The sequence below is a fragment of the Mustela lutreola genome, chromosome 3 (assembly GCF_030435805.1).
Source record: "Mustela lutreola isolate mMusLut2 chromosome 3, mMusLut2.pri, whole genome shotgun sequence".
NCBI classification, from domain to species: Eukaryota; Metazoa; Chordata; class Mammalia; order Carnivora; family Mustelidae; genus Mustela; species Mustela lutreola.
Genome location: NC_081292.1, coordinates 100078867 through 100094720, shown reverse-complemented (window position 1 = coordinate 100094720; position 15854 = coordinate 100078867).

Sequence of the window (15854 nt, the reverse complement as noted above, 5' to 3'; positions counted from 1 at the left end):
AAGCACAAACAACAAAAGAAAAATAAGGGAAAACTGCCTGGCTCAGTGGTAGAGCATGTAACTCTTGATCTTGGGGTGGTGAGTTCAAGCCCCACACTGGGTATAGAGCTTACTTTAAAAAAAAAAAAAAAAGTAAGTTGCAGTTCATCAAAATTTAAAATCGTTGTGCTCCAGAGAAAGTAAAGAAAAGTAAAATGGCAACCCAGATTTCCAGTTTCTGGTCTGACACATAAGGCACCTGGAACTCATCACTCTTGCACTAACAACAAGAAACTGAAAACTACGTTTCTTAGATCCAAGAGAGAACTGTGGTCACAGGGGGCAGGCTGCTACTCCATACACTGGTGAGACCAACACCTGAGTACAGAGAATCGCCACATACCAAAGACGAAGCCCAAGCACGGAAGCTCTGCAGAAAGCAGCACCAGAGCAGAGAAACTGAAACTGTAATGGATGAATTGCTGGAGGCTTAGTGTGGGCAAGTTTGAAACTAAAACACCAGGTGTCCACTCTTAGGGAAGACCTCAAACTTTTGTGAGTTTTACCTCCAAGAGCCCTACCAGGAAGATCAGAGGAAAATCCCACCATACTTCCAGAACTGGGAGGAGTGTTGGGGGAAGTCATTGAGATGTGACCACCAATCAACCTAAAGTGGAACTGGGCACTTGAAGATTCCCACCCATCCCCTGTCCTTTGGAATGTGTGTTCCACTTGCTTTCTGTGTTCCCAGAAGCTGCCCCAAGGAAGGATACAGCCCAGAGAAAGAAATGCACTGTTGAGACTACCTGGATGGTATGCACAACTGCACCCAGTTAAGGCATCTGTAAAAACTTTAAGATTCTGGTAGAGCAAGTGCAGAAATCTACTCATTTTGTGGCTGCCCAAGACAAGCCCTGTAAGTAGGTTTTCTTGCATGTGAAACCTGCCACCTACCAATCTGCAGGGCTCTGCCTCTCACTTTGCTCTTTCCCTGCCCCCCATGTATTGGGGGCTGGTTTCAGATTTCACCCAGGAAGCTCTCAAAGAAGCTGTAAATTAACAAAGGGAAATACATTAGAACACTCAGTTTTTAATAAGACCAGCTTTCAAAAAAAAAAAAATCTATTTTACCAGAGCCTACACAGCTGAGGTTTTACTGGAGCCTAGCCAACCTGAGGGAAGTGGAATACTCAACTGCAGCCCACTCTATCCTTCCTGTCCCACCTGAGGGGACAGTGGATCCGAGAAGCACTTGAAACAGTCACAGCACAGGCTCACTGAAAGACCAAGACCTAATCATGAGTTGAGAGAATGTTCCCCTTCCCACACATCTTACAAGGACATCAGTAGGGCTCCTGTGTGATAAAGGGAGGCAAAACCAAAAAAAAAAAAAAAAAAAAAAAAAAAGAAAATCAGGGGAAGTTTAGCCTCTGACACAGCCACAACAAACATTGAACAAAGTCTAACTCTTTTTAAATATAAAGCCTCACACTAATGGCCTTCTTAACTCAGTTCCTTTTATCCACTACATCATGTCAGGCTTTCAACAGAAAATCACAAGGAAATCCAAAAAGACAAAAAACACTTTGAAGAGACAGAGCAAACATCAGACCAGACTCAGGTATGGCAGAGATGTGGGAATTATCAGACTATGAATTTAAAATAACTATGATTAATATGCTAAGGGATGTAATGGAAAAAAGAAGACAACATGAAAGAATAGATGAGCAATGTAAGCAGAGAGATGGAGATTCTAAAAAAGAATTGGAAGTTGGGGCAACTGGGTGGCTCAGTCATTAAGCATCTGTCTTCGGCTCAGGTCATGATCCCAGGGTCCTGGGATCGAGCCCTGCATTGGGCTCCCTGCTCAGCAGGAAGCCTGCTTCTTGCTCTCCCACTCCCCCTGCTTGTGTTCTCTCTCTCACTGTGTCTCTGTGAAATAAGTAAGTAAAATATTTTTTTAAAAAAGAAAAATTGGAAGTTAATGCTAGAAATAAAAAACACTGTAAAGAATTGAAGAATATCAGGCTTATCAACAGACTGATCACAGCCCAGGAAAGAATCAGTGAGCTTGAAGAAATGTCAATAGACACTTCTAAAACGGAAATATAAAAAGAGAAATACAGGTGATGAAAAGAACAGAATATCTAAGAATGGTGGAACAATTTTAAAAGGTGTAATATACACATAATGGAAATACAAGAAAAAAATAAAGGAAAGAAGAAATATTTGAAGTAATAATGACTGAGAATTTTCCAAAATTAGTGACAGCTAATTCCCATTAGTGACCAAACTACTGATCTGAAAACATCAAGCTCAGATAGCATCAAGGCTCAGAAAACATCACACAAAAATAAATACACACAAAAAAAATCTATACCTACACATATCTTATTCAAACTGTTAAAAATCAAAGACAAAGAGAGAATCTTAAAGGAGATACAGGGAAAAAGCACTTTACCTATATAAGAGAAAGATTAAGTATTATACTGGACCTCTCTTCAGAAACCATGTAAGCAAAAGGAGAATAGTGTGAAAAATTTAAAGCATTGAAAAGAAAAGAAAAGAAAACCCACCAACCTAGAATTCTGTACTAGAATAATTATTCCTTTTTTTTTCCGATGATTTTATTTATTTGCAGTCAAACGCTCTACCACTGAGCTATACCCCTGAAGATTTTATTTATTTATTTGACAGACAGAGATCACAAGTAGGCAGAGAAGCAGGCAGAGAGAGAGAGGAGGAAGCAGGCTCACCACTGAGCAGAGAGCCCAATGTGGGGCTCAATCCAAGGAACCCAGGATCATGACCTGAGCTGAAGCAGAGGCTTTAACCCACTGAGCCACCCAAGCACCCTAGAAGAATTATTCTTAAGAAGTGAAAGAGAGGGGCGCCTACCATATCATATTAGCATGGATTTCACATATGATGTTGAACAGAAGTTGGGATAAAATCATCCTCTTAATGTTTGGTAGAATTAATTGTATTAATTTCTGCTCTAATTTTTTCAAAGTAATCTCTACACCCAACTTGGGACAATATGGTAAGAAAAGGAAATAAAGTATACAGATTAGGAAGGAAGAAATAAAACTATTTTTATTTGCAGATGACATGATTATCCATGTGGAAAATCCCAAAGGATCAACTAACTAACTCCTAGAATGAATAAGCAATGACAAGGTTGAAAGATGCAAGATTAAAGATACAAAATACTAGAGTGCCTGGGTGGCTCAGTGGGTTAAAGTATCTGCCTTCCACTCAGGTCACGATCCCAGGATCTTGGGATCAAGCCCCACGTCGGGCTCCCTGCTCAGTGGGGAGCCCTCTTCTCCCTCTTCCCCTGCCTACAGCTCCCCCTGCTTGTGTGCTCTCTCTCTGTGTCAAATAAATAAATAAAAATCTTTAAAAGAAAAGATACAAGATTAATATATGTCAGTTGTTTTCCTAAATACTAACAATGAACAGTTGGAAATTGAAATTAAAAACCCAATACCATTTACATTAGCAAATGAAATATTAAGTATACATCTAGTAAAATATGTACAAGATCTGTATGAAGAATACTAAAAAATGCTGATGAAAGAAATCAAAGATCTAAATAAATGGAGTGATATTACATGGATAGGAAAACACAATATTGTCAATATTCCAGTTCTTCCCAATATCATCTATAGATTCAGTTCCAATCAAAATCCTAGGACATTATTTTGTGGCTATTGACAAACTGATTCTAACGTGTATATGGAGATGCAAAAAGACCCATAATAGCCAATATAACAGAAAAGAACAAAGTTGGAGGACTGACACTACCCAACTTCAAGACCTACATAAAGCTACAATAATAAAGACAATGTGATATTGGTGAAAGAATAAAAAAGCATTTTGATGAAACAGAATAGAGAACCCAGAGATAGATCCTCACAATATCCACTGACCTTTGACAAAAGGAGCAAAGGGAATATGATGGAGAAAGTCTTTCAACAAATAGTGCTAGAACATAAGAATAAGAAATTATTAATAACAATTTTTAAAAAGGCCTCTCCATCTGGAAATTAAATAACCTTCTATCAAATTCCTTGAGCATGGTATCTGCCTGGCTCAGTAGGCTAAAATCTGCCTTCAGCTCAGGTCCTGATGGGATTGAGCCCTGTGTTGGGCCCCCTGCTCAGCAGAGAGTCTGGTTCTCCCTCTCCCTCTGCCTGCTGCTCTGCCTACTTGTGTTCTCTCTCTCTTTCCGTGAAATAAAATCTTAAAAAAAAACAAAAACAAAAACAAAAAAAAAACCTCCTTGTGCAAACAGGAAAATTCAAGCCAAAATTATGAATTTTTAAGAAAAAATAATAATGAAAACTAATAGTATAATATATCAAATTCATTTAAAGTAGTGATCAGAAGAAACTTGAACAAATGAAAGAACTTCAGTTCTCAGCTCAAAGAGAAATTAATACAGCAAAGAATCAAGAAACAATAGATTCATTAGTAAATTGAAATCCAGGTTTCTTGGGGGGAAAATGAACAAAACAGACAAACTGCTACTTACATTTACTCAAGAAAAAAAGGGAGAAAGTATAAATGTGCAAAATAGGAAATACTAAGTGGGGAAATAACCATTGAAACAGAAGATATTTTTAAAATCCTAAAGGATATTTTCTCAGGCCTCTATGAAAATACTGAAAACCTATATGAAGTGGATAACTTCTTATGAAAATACAGTTTGTCAAAACTGATCCCATTAGAGATGTAGAAAGTTCAAACAGACTAATTTCCTAGAAGTAGAAAAAATTATCAAGGAACTTCCACATTAAAAAAGAACCAAGTCTTCAAGTTTTCACAGGATTATTCTACCAAATCTTTAAAGACTAGAGAGTCACAGTGCTTTACACATTTTTCAGAACATTGAAAATGAAGGAAAATTTCTTAACTTTTTTTTAAACTCTTTTTATAAAAGAGGAATACTACCAAAACCTGATTAAGACAGTAAAAAAAAAGATTATAAATATCATTTATGAATATTGATGAAAACATTCTAAATAAAATACTAGTGAATAGAATCCAACATGACATTATAAAAATGATACAACATAACCAGGTGGGATTTATTCCAGGAATACAAGGTTGATTAAATATTAATAAATGAATACAATGTATTTATAGATTTAAGAAGAAGAATTAAATTTATTTCCACAAATGCTGGAAAAGCTTTTGACAAAATTTATCACCCAAAACTCATTAAAAACACCCAAGAAAATAGAAACTGGTGGATACTTTCTTAATATGTAAATAGACACATGTGCATGGCAAACACACACACACACAAACTTTTGTGCTACAACCAGCATCTGATTTAATGGGGAAACACTAGGAACTTTCCACTAAGATCAGGAACAAGGCAAGTTTGCCCACCATCTCCACTGCTTTTCAACATTATACTGGCAACACTTGCCAGTAAAGACAAGAGACTCAATTATAGACATGAAATTTGTTAAAGAAAAGTAGAACTATCTCTACTTTGTAGATAATAGGAATGTATCTAGAAACCCCCAGGGTATTAGCGATAAAACTACCACTTCAAAAATTAGCAGGCTATCAAATTAGCATATAGAAATCTTCAGCCAGTGGGGCACCTGGCTGGCTCATTCCTTAAGTGTCTGTCTTTTGCTCTGGTCATGATCTCAAGGTCCTGGGATCAAGCCCTGCATCCAGCTCCCTGCTCAGTAGAGAGCTTGCTTCTCCCTCTCCCTCTGTCTGTGCTCCCCCTGCTTATATGCTTGCTCTCTGTCTCTCTCTCTCTCTGTCAAATAAATAAATTAAAATCTTAAAAAAAAAAAAGAAATCAATAGCTTCCAACCTATACAAACAATAAGCAATAAGAACATATAATATAGAAAATCCCACTTATATGACAAGAAAATAAATGACTTAGGAGTAAACATAATAAATATTTAAAAACTACATGAGGAAATTTTTAAAAATATAAGAGTAGACTTGAACAAATGGAGAAACATTTATTGTTCTTGAGTATAATGACTCAGTATTATAAAAACATCAGGTCTCCCTAAATTAGTTTATAAATTTAATAAAAGCCCAAGAAAGACACTAACAAGTTTTTTTAAATGGAATATACAAGTTGATGCTGAATTTCATATGGAAAAATAAACATGTAAATCAAGAATACCAAGGAAAACACTAATAGAAAGTGATATAAGGAGACTAGCCCTATAAATCATTAAAGCATGCGATAAAATTTCTATAATTAGTAAGTGTGGTGCTAACACAGGAATAGACAAGCAAGTCTATCATTGCTTATCAAGTCTAGCACGGAATAACCAGAAATAATTTCAAGTACATATTAAGCTTTAGTATATGATATAGGTAGCAACTCAAATCATTGGGACAAAAATTGACTTTTTAATAAATGATGTTGTAATAAATGGTTAGCCATTTGGGAAAAAATAATATTGAGCCTTACCCCAAACTATTCAAGAATAAACTTCACACCCTAATGTTTATAGTAGCAATGTCCACAATAGCCAAACAATGGAAAGAACCTAGATGTCCATCAACAGATGAATGGATAAAGAAGATGTGATATATATATATATATATATATATATATATATATATATGAAGATGTGATATAGATAGATAGATAGATCTCTCTATATATAAATACATTGCAGCCCTCAAAAAAAAAATAACAACAATGAAATCTTGCCATTTGCAACAACATGAATGGAACTAGAGAGTATTATGCTAAGCAAAACAAGTCAGAGAAGGACAATTATCATATGATGTCTCTGATATGAGGAATTTGAGAAGCAGGGCAGGGGGTCGTGGGGGGTAGGGAGGGAAAAAATGAAACAAGATGGGATCGGGAGGGAGACAAACCATAAAAGACTCAATTTCAGGAAACAAACTGAGGTTTGCTGGGGGTTGGACATTGGGTAGGATATGTGCTATGGTGAGTATTGTGAACTGTATAAAATTGATTCACAGACCTGTATCCCTGAAGCAAATAATACATTATATATTAATTAAATAAAATTTTAAAAAGAATAAACTCCAATTTTAGTATGTGCTGCTGAAGCGAGCACAATAAAGTTTTAAAAAAGAATAAACTCCAAATGATCAAGATCTAAATATAAACTGAATCCATATAAGTATTAGGAGAAAACTAGATGAATAGCCTGCATATAAAAAAAAGTCTTTCTAACTAGGATTCAAAATCCAGATTCACTAAATGCACTAAATGATTGATATATTTTATTAAAGCAAAAACTGTGGTTTTGCATGGCAAACATCACCATAAACAAAGTCATAAGACCATCAGCACCCTGGGAGAAAATATTTGCAACATATATTATTACAGAGCAAGGACCAATATGCCAATGTGTAAGTAACTTAAAATTGAGGGAAAAGAAGGAGGGGGAAAAAATAAGGAAAAACTGGCAGAAGATGGGAACTGGCAATTTAAAATTTTTATGTGGGGACGCCTGGGTGGCTCAGTGGGTTGGGCCTCTGCCTTCGGCTCAGGTCATGATCTCAGGGTCCTGGGATCAAGCCCTGCATCGGGCTCTCTGCTCAGTGGAAAGCCTGCTTCCCACTCTCTCTCTGCCTGCCTCTTTGCTTACTTGAGATCTCTCTCTCTCTCTCTGTCAAATAAAAAATAAATAAATAAATAAATAAATAAATTTTTTATTGGAAAATTTATACGTGAAAAGATTTTCAACCACACTCATAAGAGAAAAACAAATTAAAGGTTCATTAAAATTCCATATCTCACCTACCACAGTGGCGAAATTTTAAAATTATAATTCATCCTGATGATAAGGCAGTGGATAAACAAGCATCTCATACTTTGCTGGAGGGAATGTGAATTCGTACATCCATCACAAAGGGTAATTTGGGAGTATCCAACAAAACTACTTTGCCTTTACCTTTTGAATTAGCCATCCCATTTCTAAGAATTTTTCCTGAAGATATGCTTCCAACAATAAGAAAATATATTGCCCAATGTTTATTATTGAAGCATTACTTGAAATTTCAGAATATTTTCAGTAATCTAAATGCCAAATAAGAGACAGTTGTCTTCATCTGCTCTGGCTATTATAATGAAATACCATAGACAGTGGCTCAGTTCTGAAAGAAGGGAGGGCCAAGCCGACCCGAAGTCCGGGGTGGACCTACTGTCAGTTGTTAAAAGAAGAAGAAGAAGAAGACGATGACGACAGAGGACGATCTCCATGAATTGATATGATTGTCCAGAATTTATTAAGTTAAAAAAAGAAAAAAATCAGGGGTGCCTGGCTGGCTCAGTCAAGAGATCATATGATTCTTTTTTTTTTTAGAGCATATGATTCTTGATCTCAGGGTTGTAACTTCAAGCCTCACATTGGGTGTAGAGTTACTTAAATAAAAATTTTAAAAAGCAAAATGCAAAGGATGATCTACAGTGTAGATCTACTATTGTGTAATAAAGAAGAAATAATAAGAAAAAAAGGATAAAAAGAAAATATACATGTATTTACTCATTTGAGAAGGAAGCACATGCTAGATAAACTTTAAGTTTAGATGGATGGCTAGTGGGCATGTCAGGAAATGGATGGAAAAGCCAAAGGAAATTAAGGGGGCAGGGGAGTGAGAAAGACACTTTTCAGAATGTAATTTTTTACAAAGCCCAGACTTTGGGAATTATGTTAGTGTTTCACATATCAAAAAAAGAAAATAAGTAAAATCTACAAAGAGGGGGAAAATTTAATACAAATTAAAACTTAACAGCACTAATAAAAAAAAACTCCAAATGAGCCAAACGGCATATCCAATGAATAATATAACCACACTGAAGGGAGATTAGGGAAAGAACCCAAATTATGCTTAAACACAGTATTAAGATGTATACTCTCAGGTCAAAGCCTTCAAATATCCCTGAACAGACAATGAATAATAATAATAATAATAATAATAGGGTTCTCTTCTACAGAGGTAAAAATTAACATCTCTGAAACTAACTTATGTACATTCTAGGACTGAGAAAATAGGAAAATAAATTATGTAAGATGGGAATCTGTTTTCTCACCGTCAGAGAAGGGAGTTGTAAATAAGAAAGCTAAAATAAACTCTGTGTGTTGAACTGGAATTTTATATAGGTATCAATGTGAATTCATAGGGAGATAAGTAGGTAGGTGGAAGGAAGGAAGGAAAGAAAGGATAGGAGGAGGAGGGGAAGACGGAGGGGGAAGGAAAGGGGAGAGATAGATATTAGACACCACTGAAATGGATATAGATGTATAAGAGTGTATATCCACTCATATAATGCTATTTTATCATGAATCAGGTTCTCCATGATGAGTTTAGTTTTAACTAGGTTGTCTGTTCCATTCCATTGGTGTATTTTTCCATTCCTGTGCCTACAGCATTCTTCTTGCAAATTATCTTTAATATTTTGTTTCTTTATTTTTTGACATTTTACAATTAGTCTGTAAACTTCCATGGAAGTCCTGATTAAGAACAAGTTTTTAGTTTTGTTGTTTTTCTGCATTGTTTCTCATCTCATTGAATTTCTGCCTTTTTTCTTTAAGATTTTATTTATGTATTTGACTGAGAGAGACACAGCGAGAGAGGGAACACAAGGAAGGGAAGGAGGGGGAGAAGCAGGCCTCCTGCTGAGCAGGGAGCCCAATGTGGGATGGATCCCAGGACCCGGGGATCATGACCTGAGCCAAAGGCAGATGCCTAACGACCAAGCCACCCAGGTACCCCTCTGCTTTGAAAAAAAAAAAAAAAATTCTTTTGTTTCCTTTGTGTTTTGTTTGCTCTTTCTTTTCCAGTTTCTTAAAATGGAAGCTGAGTTCATTGATTTAAGATCTTTCTTCATTTCTATTATAGTTCAATGATGCTATACATTTCCCTCTAAGAACTGGATTGGCTGTATGTCCCAACTTTTGATATCCTGGGTTCAGTTATGTCATGGTCAGCCAGGTATAGCTACAAGAGAAGACACAGGACAGGTTTATTATACTCACAGGTCATAGAAACGCAAGGCATGGTACACCATGCCACACAGGACCCCCTGGGGAAGCCTCAGGGTGGTCACGAGACAGATAGCAGGAATTGGGGGGTGGGGCTGGGGCTAGAATCTTTTCTAGAGTTTCTGTGAAACAGGTAAGGCAAGGCAGGATAAACACTTCAGGGCTGGCTAATTTGAATAATCTCAGTGGGCTCTAAATTAGAGAGATAGTCCCTAGTTGTCCACATCTGGCTCTGGTATGATTAATATTACCTCTTCAGGTGTCTGGGCCAGATAGAGGAGGGATGGCTCTGGATTTGTTAGTCAGCAGATCAAAGACATGCTCCTGGCTGGACCCTTTGCTGTCCCCAGAACTGGCTCGTCCCCAGGAGGACCAGTCAATTCCCAGCCAGAAAGGTTAAGATACCAAACATTGTAATATACAGAAATACAAAAATATGAACAACATGGTTTTCATTTTCACTCAGTTCAAAAATACTAATCTCCCTTTTGAGGTTTTTAATTTATAATCGCACTATTGGTTTCCAAATATTTGGGGTGTTTCCCAGAGATCTTTCTTTTATTGATTTTTAATTTAATTCCAATGTGATCACAGAACATAGTCAGTATGACTTGAATCCTTTTGAGTTTATTGAGAACTGCTGTATGGCCCAGATGAAATCTGTCTTAGCAAATGATCTGTCTTAACTTGAAAAGAATATATATTCTGCTGTTGGTGGGTGATATTCTGGAAGTGTCAATTAGGTCAAGTTGGTGAATAGTGTTGTCTTCTGTGTCTCAACTGATTTTTGGTCTACTTACTCTACCAATTATTGAAAGAAAGGTATTAAAATCTCTGAATATAAATGTAAACTTGTCCTATTCCTTCTTGCAGGACTACCAACTTTTGCTTCATGTATTTTTGAACTGTTACTGAGGACAAAAATATTTAGAGTTATTCCCTCTTTATGAATTGAATTATTTATCATTATAAAATGATGCTTTTTATCTGGGTAATAGTCTATGCTCTGAAGTCTACTTCACCCAGTATTAGTATAGTACCCCAGCTTGCTTTTGCTTAGTGTTAAGGCAGTATATGTTTTTCCATTCTTTTTTTTTTTTTTTAAAGATTTTATTTATTTATTTGACAGAGAGAAATCACAAGTAGTCGGAGAGGCAGGCAGAGAGAGAGAGAGAGAGAAGCAGGCTCCCTGCTGAGCAGAGAGCCCGATACGGGTGAGATCATGACCTGAGCCGAAGGCAGCAGCTTAACCCACTGAGCCACCCAGGTGCCCCTGTTTTTCCATTCTTTTACTTCAAACCTATTTGCATCCTAATATTTCATCCTCTAGGCAGCATAATTTGGTTCTCGTTCTCAGAATCGGATACTCACTACCTTTTAATTGAGGCTGTTCAGACCATTTCCTATTTATTCTCGATTATTCGCATCTGCCTCTTATTGTTCACCTTTCTTAGGGTTCAGTATTTTTCATGAATCCATTGTAGCTCCTATGTTGGCTTATCAGCCATAATTCTTTGCTGTGCTATTTTAGTGGCTACTTCAGAGGTTGCTTTAACTTATCACAGACTACTTCCAAGTAATATTGTGCTGCTTTATATATAATACAAGAACTTTACAATAGTATACTTCCATTTCCATCCCCTTGGCTTCTGTGCTATGGTTATATATTTTATTTTTATAAACTCCACATTATTGTTGCTTTTTAAGTTATTTTTATTGCAATGAAATATATGTAACATAAAACTTGCCATTTTAACTGCTTTTTTTTTCTTTTTTTTTTTTAGATTTTACTTATTTATTTGGGAGCAAGAATGAGTGGTGGGGAGGGGCAGAGGAGAGAGAGAAGTAGACTTCCTGCTGAGCAGAGAGCCCAATGCCGGGCTCTATCTCAGGACCCTGAGATCAAGACCTGACCTGAAGGTAGATGCTTAACCAACTGAGCCACGCAGGTGCCCCTTGAACCACTTTTAAGTGCATAGTTCAGTGGCATTAATTATAGTCATATTGTTGCACAACAATGACCACTATCTATGTCTCCAGAACTCTGCAATAAATTCTTTAGAGATGTAAAGAGTAAGAAAATCTTTCATATTCACTAATGTTTGCAGTGCTCTTCCTTCTTTTGCACAGACACAGATTTCCAACTAATATTATTTTCCTTTCTTTGGAAGAACTTCCTTAAACACAACTTGTAGTGTAGGTTTGCTAGTGATGAATTCTTTCTGCAGTCATCTTTATCTGTGTTCCCCGTAAATAATAACATATCCTCTTTCTGGCTTCTTTCTAAGATTTTTTTTATTACTGGTTTTAAGCAATTTGATTTTGATGTATTCTGGGTGTTGTTTCCTTTTGTATCCTGGGTGCTTGGAGTTCATTTTGTTTCTTGTTACTAGGGGCTTACATTTTGCCTCAAGTTTAGAAAAACTTCAGCCATTATGTATATTCAAGAACCCTTTATTCTGTCTTCTCTTCTCCCTCTTCTGCTGCCAGGATTCTGAATAGATGTACCTGAAGTTGCCTCATGGCTCACAGATGCTCTGCTCATTTGTTTTAGTCTTTTTCCTGTTTCATTTTGGGCACTTAAGTTGGTGTATTTTCAAGTTCACAAATCTTTCCTTCACAATATCTGATCTCCAATAATCACACTGTTTCAGCTATCAGTTGCTGTTGGGAGAGGCTGAGAATTTTTTTTTTTTTAAGATTTTATTTATTTGACAGACAGAGATCACAAGAAGGCAGAGAGGCAAGCATAGAGAGAGAGGAGGAAGCAGGCTCCCCGCTGAGCAAAGAGCCCGATACGGGGCTTGATTCCAGGACCCCGGGATCATGACCTGAGCTGAAGGCAGAGGCTTTAACCCACTGAGCCACCCAGGCGCCCCAGCTGAGAATTTTTTAAACCATCAAGAAATGGCTCCTCTTTAAAACAGTTCTGTCCTCCCTATGCATCTTACTACTTAAGGAGCAAGAGCAAATCAGGAGGCACCTTGAACACTGTTTGCAAATCTTGCAAACCTAGATCACAAAGTTCATTAAAATGTTCTGCTCTCCACAGAACCACAGACAATAGCCAGTAAGTTTTTTGCTACTGTATAAGAGATCCCTGTTGTTTCCAATACCATGTCCCTCACTTTTTTTTTTTTTTTTTGGAAGATTTTATTTATTTGTCAGAGAGAGTGAGCACAGGCAGAGTGGCAGGCAGAGGCAGAGGGAGAAGCAGGCTCCCCACCGAGCGAGGAGCCCAATGTGGGACTCGATCCCAGGATGCTAGAATTGTGACCTGAGCCAAAGGCAGCCGCTTAACCAACTGAACCACCCAGGCATCCCCCTCACTTTCTTTTGAGCACTCACTGGTATAGTCCAGATTTTTACTAATAGTCTGTTGAAGGCAATTTAGGTGTGCTCTAACATGTACCTCCAAAGCCCAGCAGCCTCTGCCCACTTCCTAGTTTCAAAGCTACATCCACCACTCCTGGGTATCTGCTACAGCAGCATCTCACCCTGTGTACCACCCTTGGTAACCATTCCATTGCCATGTTGACCTGTTAACTATACGCAGCCAGGACCACTATCCATCCCCAGAACCTAGCAATTAATTCTGCTTAAAAAAAAAAAAAAGACATAAATAATAGGAAAGTTTTTAAATTTAAAATTCAGTGGCTTAAAATGACATTTACTATCTCATAGTTTCTGTGCCTCAGGAATCCAGGAGTCTAGGGCCTCACCGGGATCCTCTGCCTCAGGGTTTTTCACAGGCTGGAATCAGGGCTAGGTTAGGGGTACAGCCATCTTAAGGCTCAACTGAGGATGATCCGTTTCCAAGCTTCCTCATGGGGCCATTGGCAGGATTCAGTCCCTCCTGGGCTGTCAAGCTGGCCCCCCCACCACACCCACTCCGTTCCTTGTTGTGTGGGACTCTCCACAGGGCAGTGTGCTTGATCAAAGCAAGCAAAGGAGAGGTGTCAGAGAGATTACAGAAACAAGACAGAAGTCAAAGACTTTTGTAACCTGATCCTGGAAGGGATAGCCATCTCTTTTGATAGATTTTATCCATTAGAAGCAAGTCTGTACTTCTAGATCACCTTTAAGGGACGAGATTATACCAGAACCTGAATGCCAGAGGTAGGATATTTGGGAGCCATTTCAGAAGCTGCCCAAGATACCCATAAAGTAGATTTTTCATTTTAGACATTGTAGTTTTAATCTCTAGAAGTCTGACATGGGTTTTCTTATCTTCTGTGTCAACATGTTAAATTTTTCTGGCTTTGTAAGCATCTGAAACATGGTTACAACTTTTAATAGCCTGTGTACTAATTGTATCAACTGGGTTATTTCTGGATCCATTTTATTTCCCTTTTCTTTATGTGTTGTTTTACTGGCTCCTTATTTGCCTGGTAATTTCTTTCTTTCTTTCTTTCTTTTTTTAAAGAGAGAGCAAGCATACATGAGCCAGCAGAGAGGGGAGGGGAAAGGGAGGGGCAGAGAGAGGGAAAGATTCTTAAGTAGACTCCACACCCAGCACGAAGCAGCACAGAGCCTGATACAGTCTACATCTCACCACCCTGAGACCATGACCTGAGCTGAAATCAAGAGTTGGATGCTTCATCGATTGAGCCAACAGGCTCCCCAACTGCCTGGTGATTTCTGATTGGATATTAGGCATCAGGAATTTTACCTTATTGGTTGCGGGATATTTTCTTATTGCAGCAGTTAGCTTTGTTCTGGGACACAGTAAGTTACGTGCGAACAGTTTGGTCCTTTTGGGTCTGGCTTTTAAACTTTCTTAGAACTGAGGCAGCCTTACTTTAGTTCTCACTTCACACACTGCTGACACAGAGCCTTGCTGCACGTTCTACTAGATGCCCTGTGAATGATGAGGTTTCTCACTCTGGCTGACAGGAACAGAACCAACCAGGCCCCGCATAAGCTCCCCCAATCCTTCCACGTGGCTTTTTTTTTTTTTTTTTTAAGATTTCATTTATTTATTTGACAAGAGATTACAAGTACGCGGAGAGGCAGGCAGAGAGAGAGGATGAAGAAGGCTTCCTGCTGAGCAGCGAGCCCGATGCCGGGCTCGATCCCTGGACCCCGGGATCATGACCTGAGCCAAAGGCAGAGACTTTCACCCACTGAGCCACCCAGGTGCCCCTCACGTGGCTTCTTATATGCCCGTGCTGACCAGTGCTTGGTGTGAGACTCAGGGGACCATAAGGAAATCTCTGTAGTTCTTCGTGTAACTCTCCTCTTTGGTACTTTATCCTGCTGATGCTGTTTGCCATGTGTGTGAGGGCTGGCTCAGGGCCAAAGCAGGAGGAAGGGTTAGTGGGGTGGATGGTTACCAGTAGGGGTTTCACTCAATAAGCAGACAGGGGTCATAGTGCTCCTTTTAAGTCCGCAAACTTTACGTTTTTAAGAAGTGTTTAAAGATTTTTCTTTAATTTTTCTTAAGTCCATAAACTCTTTTAAGAATCCAATTCAATAGTCACTAGGCACCTACTATACACCAGCTCCTAAGGTACAGACAGAACTCAGACTAATAGGTACAAATATAAAAAATGAAGAAAACCAACACCATAAAGGACATAGCACAGCAGAGGCAAAAAATGGGAACGTGGAAGATCTGTGTCTGGCCTTGTCACAGGCAAACAAAGGGGGCATCTTCAAGTCTTGTCCAAGTCATATGTGAGAAGGCTGCTCTCTATAGTAAGCACTTTTCCAGAACACAAAAAAATGGAGGATTTCTTTTACAGTCCATTTTCTAGATCACAGGGCTTGGGTAAAAGTCCACATTATCAGTAGACAGATTACAGAACAAGAAAACAGTGAGAACCAAGGGCAGAAATGTGAAGA